Genomic DNA, 10,000 nt, shown 5'->3' on the forward strand with positions numbered 1-10,000 from the left:
CAACGTAGATATGATAAACGCAGGTAGGAAGACGAGCAATCTAGTTAGGTGCAGGGATTGGTAACGAGAGAGAGAGAGGGGGGGGGAGAAGAGACGGAGAGAGCATGGGGAGGGAGAACAGAATGGGAGAGAGAAAGAGAGCGAGGGGGAATGGGGAAGCAGAGAGAGAGAGAGAGAGAAATGAGCGAGAGATAGAAAGAGAAAGGGGGGGAGGCAGAGGAGATGGGGAGAGAGGTAGAGAAAAAAAGAAAGAGTGAGAGGGGGAGAGAGAGAAAACGGAGAAAAATAGAAAGAAATAGAGAGAGATGGACAGGGAAGGAGAGGGTGGAACCAAATACACAGAAAGAGAACTAGAACCACGATGAAAACAGATGTGAGACAGAGCCTACTTTTTCCCCTCTCAATAGTCGTTTTTCTTTCGTTTTTTCCATTATGGAAAGCTATTTTTTATTCATTTTCTTGTGACAAAGATGACTCTGTGCAGACATTCTTGTACTCAAACGAGAAAGTCAAGTTTAAAGAAAGCAGTCGAAAGATTATGTCCAGTCATCTTTTTCTTGCCTGCTCTAATGAAGGTCTACGGGTCCCGGCTGGAGGTACTTTGCCGACGATGAGAGTTCGTGTAAGTAATTTTTCAAATGCTATTGCTGTGGAAGATCTCTCTTGTCTGCAAATATCCTTCATTATCAATACTGTTGTTATGGTTGTTGTCGAAAGCTATTTCTTTCATCTCTGATATTTTATCTCTTTCTTTTATACTTATTTGTTTTAATTCGCTTTATATGCCTTTTTCTGGCTCCATATATGTCTTTTTCCATCTCTTTAAATTTCTCTCTCTCTCTCTCTCTCTCTCTCTCTCACTCACTCTTTCTCTCTCGCTACCTCCTCTCTTTTCTGTCTTTCTCTCTGTCTCTCCTTCCTTCTTTTCCCTCGGTATCCAACTCCTTAAATCTTTGACTTTCCTTCACCTCCTCCCTCCGTACCTCTTTCTCTTTCCTTTGCTCTCTCCACCCTTACTCTTTCCCTCGCTCGTTCTCTCTTTACCTCTCTTGAAAGGAGCAAAACCGGATAAAATGGGTAAAGAGAAAGGAATAAGGGTGAGGGCGGCCAACCTCCTAACCTTTTTTCCTTTCTCTTTCGACCATTTTTATCCAGTTTTTCTCGGTTCAGGTAGCGGCGACGGCGGCGGCGGCGGCGGCGGCCTCCCTCCCTGCTCGGGGCCTCAAGGTTGATGGCAGAGATCGGTCAAAGAGACGTCAGTTTGATGATGCTAATGCTGACATTTATGTGGTGATGTTGATCATAGTAAAGGCAATGAAAATAAAGTTTCTTTCCAGCATTAATGTGTTGGTCTGCATCGAATATGCTGTGCAACCACACGCCTAAGGTGCCGCCAGCATATTACGGATAGCCGCGGCATGCTCGCAGAGGAGCAGACACTCGGCCGCGAAAGGATGACTCTGACCCCAGCATGCCGATGTCAGTTCCCAAGGACAGCTGATTCGGCCGAAAGAGCAGGCCGGACGCAAACCCGGGAGCTGGCGGAAGAAATGTTGCTCCCTCGACGCCTCTCCTGCAACGGCCGCGGCGGGGGTGCATGAGGGTCGGAGGACAGTGCTGGAACCCCTGGACCATCGCGGCAGACAAACATTCACGAGTGTGCAGGTGTGTGTGTGTGTGTGTGTGTGACCACCGTTCCCCTTTGCATAGTAATATCTCACGCCTCACCGCGAACAGGTAAATCCGGCGGCAAGACCCCTTTCTCGCTCCACACACAGTCGGAAGGGAGAGGCGCCAGCGCTGCATAAGCACGACATCGATCCCGCCGAGACGCAGCTGCTCCTTTCCCCTGATTGACCCCTCGGCGAAAGTGCTGAGTCATCCGGAAGAAAGGTGCTCGAAATTTCGGCCGCCATTTTGGGAAGATGCTGGGCCGGGAACTTTCTGCCGGTCACTTTGCTCTGCGGAGATAGACTGTCAAGGGAGAAAGGAACGGTTTGCGAGAGAGAGAGAGAGAGAGGTAGAGGAGGGAGAGAGAGAGAGGGAAGGGGAGTAGATGAGGGAGGGAGGTAGGGAGAGAGAGTGGTAGAGGAGGGAGAGAGAGAGAGAGATAGAGGAGGGAGGGAGAGAGAGAAAGAGAGGTAGAGGGAGGGAGAGAGAGAAAGAGAGGTAGTAGGAGGGAGAGAGAGAAAGAGAGGTAGTAGGAGGGAGAGAGAGAGGGAAGGGAGTAGATGAGGGAGGAGGAGTAGGGAGAGAGAGTGGTAGAGGAGGGAGAGAGAGAGAGAGATAGAGGAGGGAGAGAGAGAGAGAGAGAGGTAGAGGAGGGGAGAGAGAGAGAGAGAGAGGTAGAGGAGGGAGAGAGAGAGGGAAGGGGAGTAGATGAGGGAGGGAGGTAGGGAGAGAGTGGTAGAGGAGGAGAGAGAGAGAGAGGGGGAGAGAGAGGGAGGGAGAAAGAGAGAGAGAGAGAGAGAGGGGTAGAGAAGGGAGAGAGAGAGAGGTAGAAGAGGAGGGAGAGAGAGAGAGAGGGAAGGGGAGTAGATGAGGGAGGGAGGTAGGAGAGAGAGGGAGGGAGAGAGGGAGAGATAGAGGTAGGGAGAGAGAGAGAGAGAGAGGTAGAGGAGGGAGAGAGAGAGAGAGGGAAGGGGAGTAGATGAGGGAGGGAGGTAGGGAGAGAGAGTGGTAGAGGAGGGAGAGAGAGAGATAGAAGGGAGAGAGAGAGAGAGAGGTGAGGAGGGAGAGAGAGAGGGAGAGAGAGAGAGAGAGGAGGTGGGAGGGAGAGAGAGAGAGGGAGAGAGGGAGGAGAGAGGGAGAGAGAGGGAGGGGAGGGAGTAGAGAGAGAGGGAGGAGGGAGAGAGGGAGGGAGGGAGGGAGAGAGAGGTAAGAGGAGGGAGGAGAGAGAGAGAGAGGTAGAGGAGGGGAGAGAGAGAGAGAGAGGGAGGGGGAGTAGATAAGGGAGGGAGGGAGAGAGAGAGAGAGGTAGAGGAGGGAGAGAGAGAGAGGGGCGGTGGGAGGGAGTAGAGGAGGGAGGGAAGGAGAGAGAGAGAGCGAGGAGGATTAGAGGAGGGAGGTAGGGAGAGTAGAGGAGGGAGGGAGAGAAAGAGAAAGGGAGGAGGGAGGAAACAGAGGTGAGATCAAAATGAGAATAATGGTGTCAGTAAACATAGTAATGATAATGACAATGACGAAAAAAGAACATTACTGATGATGCTTATTGTGATAATAATGATAATGATAACTATACAAACAATAAAAATAATAATGATAAGGATAACAACAATAATAAATAATGGGGATAATAATGATAATATTGATAATGATACAACTGATAATGATGATATTAATAACAACTACGATAGTTATTCGTTCATTATTAATGATAGCATTGCGATAATAACAATTGCATATAAACAGATAACCAAACAAAGGAATAATGCATTCATACACAAATGAATACACGAACAAACGGTGTCACTCGGATAGCAATTGCAGGAAGCGAAAGGCCCGCAAAGCATCATTGCAGATTAGGTTCACGAACGCCCGCGCTGAAGCTAATCTGCGATGATGCTTTTGCTCGAAGGACCCGGCTCCTGTCGCCTCAGCCGGTTCCTTGGGGCACCGTCGGGAAGCAAAGGATTGGCACTGTCGGTGATTGAGGCACTCGCAACACTGTCGGTGACTTGGACATTTGCAACACTGTTTGGGATAGCATTCATAGTCGCTGAGGGCGACTCGGGTGCTGGCGATCCCACGACCATGGTGGTTGTGGGGAGGTGATAAAGGCAGCCCTGATGATGATGATATTTAAGGAAGTGGCGCCTCTAATGATGGTTATTGGGATACAAGCAGTCCTCGCAGTGACGATGGAGGAAACCGAGATGTTGGTTCTTGCGATGATTTTATCTATGAGAGTGACAACTGTGATAATGACGGTGATTAAGATACTGGTATCCTTGACAACGATCATGATTGATACAATTGCAGCCCAAATGGTCATTAAGATAAAGATTCTTGTGCACAGTTATTCAAAATGGCTGTCCTACTCAGAGTATTAAGTTCATAGCCTTGTTTTGCTTCCCTCTTTGCTAGGAATATCGGAAAATGTCGTTTGATTAGAGAACAGACATAGGCAATCCTGATGAGATTCCTAGCGACCCTGATGGTGAAATGGGGTTGGGAGACGTGATGGAAACCAGAGCTTGGTGATTGCAGGGATAATTTGCATTGAAATTGTGGAAAATGAAAATCAACATTCTTGGCGATGCTACGGGAAACCGAAGCATTTTCTTGATTAATGCTTGGAAGGGGCAGAAATGTTGATAGATAGATAGATAAACAGAGTGAAGGAGAGGTACTTCAAATCTATTTACATTACTGTGATTGTACTAAAGGAGTCTTTTTATGATATGGTAATCTTGGCACTGGATTCTCCTATCAATGCATTCAAAACATGATAATACGAATATTTACAATGTTGCCCACAATATGAAATATTCATAATATATTTCCCTACATTTCCTTTGCCTCAACCTCCAGTTTCTGACCGTCATCTTTAAAGAACTTCTTTTATTACTTCATTTTTTCTGTGGCTTCAGACACTGACACTGGTAACACTGACCTTTCGATAACAGGTCAGTGCTGCGCTGGCAACACTGACCTTAACACGTTTTGAAAAGGAGGTTTCAGCGCATATATTTCAATGTCTTTCGTATCTCTTTTCCAACTACTTCTTTCTTTTCCCGTGTATGTTACTCAGCTATGAGAGAAGTATGCTAATGGTGATAAAGATGATGCTAATGATATTGATACTAATGATAGCAATAGTAGGAAGGATGGTTGTAATAACAGTGCTACTAATAACAACAGCAGTAATAATGACAACAATGGATAGTAATGGTAGTAGTAGTAGTAGTAGTAGAAGTAGTAGTAGTAGTAGTGATGATAACTTATAGTTGTAATAAAAAATGATAATAATTATCATGTGTAAATAGTAATGATGATAATAATCAAAATGATGACGGCGATGATGACAATACTGATAATAACGAAGATAATAATGATAATGATAATGATAATAATGATGATTATAGTAACGAAAATAATGATAATAACAATAATAATGATGATGAAAGAAAAAAACAGTGATAATAAAGACAACCATAACAAAATATTAATAATGATTATAATAATACCAAATTATCAATGACAGTGAGAGTAATAATGACAAGAAGGAAAGCGTTACCCTGCTAACCAACCAACAAACAGATGAACAAACTAACCAAACTAATGATAACCATAACAACAATGAAGCTTATGATGATAATGATTATGGTAATAATGATGGTAAAATGATAGTAATAATAATGATAGCAATAGCAATGATAATGGTAATAATGGCAAATGGCAAATAATAACAATAATAACAACAATAATGATAATGATAATAGTAATAGTAATAATGATAATAATAACAGTAACAGCTAGGAACGTAATAATAATGAGAATCATGATACTACTACTACTAATAACAATGATAATAATAGTAATAACATTAGTGGTGAGAACTTTCATAGGGAGGCTGTAAATACCAATATCAATAATAAAAGTAACAATAGTAGCAGTCATAATGATAAAAATGATGATGATGGCGGTAATGACAATTATAATTAATAGCAATAATATGCGAAAGATGATAATAATGATAGTAATGATAATAACATTAATTACTAATTATAATAACAATGATAACAATAACAATTGTAGTAATGATAATAATGATGATGATGATGATAATGATAATAATACTAACTACATTAATGATAAACAATGACGATGATGATGATAATAATAATGATAATAATAATGATGATAATAATAATAGTAATAATAATAAAGACTTGTCACCCCTGAGACAGACCACTGTGGTCTTATATTTGCCCTTGATAATGTTAATGATAATGATATGAATAATGATAATAATAATAATGATACTGATGATAATTATAATGAAAATGATGATGATAATAACAATAATCATAATGATGATCATAATAATGATAATAATGATAACAATGGCGATAACAATAATCATAATGATAAAAAAGTAATAATATTAGTATTACTAGTAATGATAATGTTAATATGATGGTAATGATGATAATAATAATAAGAGGATGATGATAACAGTAAGAATAATGATCGTAATATGATTATATTAATGACAACGATGATAATAATAATATGCTAATAATAATGATGATGACAATAATGATGATAATGATAATACTAATAATAGCAATAATGAAAATGATAGTAATCATTATCATTCTTGTTATCTTTATTTTAATTGTTCTCAGTCTCATTTTCAGTAAAAATGAAGATTATTGTAATGATGATAATAATGATGATAATAATGGTAATCATTATCATTCTTGTTATCTTTATTATAATTGTTCTCATTCTCATTTTCATTATCATCACCATTATTATCATTACTGTCATCTTTACCATTAGAATGATGATAAGAATGTTGCCTCCAATCAAGTTTAACCGAGAAAAACGTAAATCCAAGGTGTCAAGCGTTAATCAAATTAATTCAAGATGAACGTGTAATGTATAATAAATAATGAATAAAATCTTATCACTCCCAACATCTGTAATAAACCCCGCTTGTGCGCAGGGAAAGAGAGTAAAGAAGAGAGAGAGAGAGAGAGAGAAAGAGAGAGAGAGAGAGAGAGAGAGAGAGAGAGAGAGAGAGAGAGAGAGAGAGAGAGAGAGAGAGAGAGAGAGAGAGAGAGAGAGAGAGAGAGAGAGAGAGAGAGAAATGTTGATGGTACTGAAAACCACTTCCATATTTCCATTTTTTTCGTGAAAAAGACCAAAAGGAAGGAAGGGGAGGGAGGGAGGGAGGACGGGGTGGAGGGTGGGGGGGAGAAAGCGATTGAGGTTTCCAAAATAGGCAACTGTTTCCCTTCTCTTAAATTCCATTTTTTTTTTTTTTTTTTTTTATCTCTTTTCTTTCACATCTTTTAATTTCTTGTCTCAACTCTCCCACCCCCCACTTTCCCCTCACATTTTTTTTTCAAGATGTATTTTTGATTGGATATTATCATTGTGTGTGTGTATTCATGTTGTTTTTCGTCTTATTGTCGTCTCCCTTTGGTGCACGAAGGTAAGAAAAGAAAACGGAGGCGGGATCTCAAACCCGCTGAATCTGCCCACCATGTTTTTTTTTCTGTCTGCTGTTTTTCTTCGTGCACTTTTTTCATCGTCTTTCTCTCTCTCTCATCGATTGAACTTCTTTCTTTTTTCACATATACGAAGTGCTTCCAACTTTCTATTCTTCAGAGGAGAAGAGAATTGAACAAGAAATCAGAATTGGCAAAAACAGAACAGGATCCAATGACATTTCAATCGCTTTGAGACCCAAGAGACCCAAAAAGATGTAAATAAGAATATCAGAAGATAACTTTGATAACAACAATAATGAAGACGAAAGTAAAGGTTCTTTTTGTTAATTATGATAAACAATAATGAACAGAAAGCAATGACAATTATAATCCTAGTAATGACTGTATTAATGAAAACAATAATGGTAACAACGATAATACTAATAGTAATGCTTTTAATAATAACACTGATAATGTTGATGATAGTGGTAATAACGATATTACTTGTAATTATAATGACGATAATCATGATCAGTGTAATAAGATTGATAATTACATTAATAACAATAGCGGCAAGAAATGTATAAAAACAACGCGAGATTCCTTTTCAATAGATTTAGTTTGTTCCCAATCTTCTTTCATTCAATAATAATGCAAGCAATGATACAGATATCATCCATTATGAAAAGAGCAATGGAAAATATAATATTCTTAACAATAACATTGGTAATAAAAGGTTGAACAGTCATAGTGATAGTTGTACATAAAGCGTGGAATGACAATAATAATAATAGTAATAACGATGAGAAAATTAAAACTATTATTATCATAATGGTAATAACATTGATAATAGTAATAATGATGATGAGACTATTATTGCTACTACTAATAGTAGTAGTACTAATAATGATAAGAATAATGATGATGATAATAAAGCTACTTATTATTATTGTTTGTATTACTATTATGATGATAACAATAATAGTAATAAGAATCAGAGTAATAAAAATACTGATAATGATAATAACAACATCAACGGTAATAATAATGATAATAATGATAATGACGATGATAGTATGAATTATAGTTATCATGATTATGGAAATAATAATACGGATAATGTTTATTATCATAATAACAAGAGTAATAAGGATAATGACAATGTCATCCTTATCGATATCATTATTATCTTTATCATTGCTGTTATTACTATCTTCATCATTATGAATCATTCATCCTTCCCGCCATCATGGCCGACTGGGTCAAGGCGCCAATTTGAATCTGCGATTGCGGGTTGGAAACCTCTTAAGGAAGGATTATTATCATTATTATCATCATTATTATTGTTGTTGTTGTTGTTGCTTTCGGTAATGTTTTATTCATATTCATTATTCATCTTATTTTGCACTCTGCACTGTATACATATTCATTGTCCTTGTCTGACCGACCGCCGTGGCAACCTTAAAACATATATTTTCTTTCCCCCTTTGCTGAATCACGTAAAAATGAAATCATCTCTTTTTATCACAATTAATATAAATTAAAATAAATTCATGTGAGTCTAAATTGGCATTTTGAACTGCTTATTGCTCTTGACATGGATGAGTGTGTGTGCCCGTATGTGTGTGTATGTATGTGTCCATGTGTGTCTATATGTATGTTGTCCTCGTGAGAGTGAGTGAGTGTGTGTTGTGTGGCATCCAAGTTGGGCTGACACACCTCTGATAAATGTTTCATACAAATCAGTTGATAACTTTTTGAGTTATCCTGCAAGAAGCAGTCAGTGAGCACACCTCCGCAAAGATAATGTATCTGATGCAATCATTTTAAAAAATCCTGTAACCGGATCACCACAAACATTTAATGGCATCTGATTTGGGCTATGGCATACCTCTGGTAAAAAAAATCTGTTCATATCCTGCTAACCAACTAACAAACAAACAAATTAAACAACACTACCAAAAAATAACCTCCTCGGCGAAGGCTATGATAATCACCACAAGCACTGAGAGAGCGCATACCTCCGCCAAGGCAGTAAGGTCACTGATACAATAAAAATATTCACTTGAGGAATTACATCAAAACCGCCTCTTTCTCAAGTACGCTGGTGGCGGCCGCGAACAAAGCCTTTTTGGCGGAAGTAATAAAGGTTATGATACCTTTGATAGTTACCTCTGTATATAGTGTAAGCTGATGTAATCATTAAAAAAAAATCCTGGATCAAATAAACCAATGCTTCAAAGAACATGATGATAAGGAAAATAACAATAATAGTAATGGTACTAGTGATGATGATTATAATAATAATAATGATAACGATGATAATTATAATAATGATGATAATAATAATCATGATAATGACATAGACAATGAACATGAGAATCCTAGTGATAATAACAATTACAAGTATGGTAATACTGATGATAAAAGTAATAATAACAATGGTAACAATAATAGTAATAGTGGTATTGATAATAACAATGATCATGATAATAACAATGTTCGTAATGATGATAAGAATGATAGTGATAATAAGAATAATGATAAAGATGATAATGGCAGAAATGTAGTAAAGGCAATCATGATAATAGTGACAATGATGGCAATAAGAGTGATAATAACAATGATATGAATCATAGTAGTAACGACGATGATGATAACAGTAATGATAAGGAAAATAACGATGATAACATTGACGACAACCGAAACAAAGCCAATCAGGATAATGATTATGGCAATGATAATGATGATGATGTCTGTCCTTTTTCCCTAGTGAGGGAACAACAGTGCGAGTAAAAATGATGAGTTGTGATCAATAATAAAGTAATAGAAAT

The sequence above is a fragment of the Penaeus vannamei genome, chromosome 25 (genome assembly GCF_042767895.1).
Source record: "Penaeus vannamei isolate JL-2024 chromosome 25, ASM4276789v1, whole genome shotgun sequence".
In the NCBI taxonomy this organism is placed as follows: Eukaryota; Metazoa; Arthropoda; class Malacostraca; order Decapoda; family Penaeidae; genus Penaeus; species Penaeus vannamei.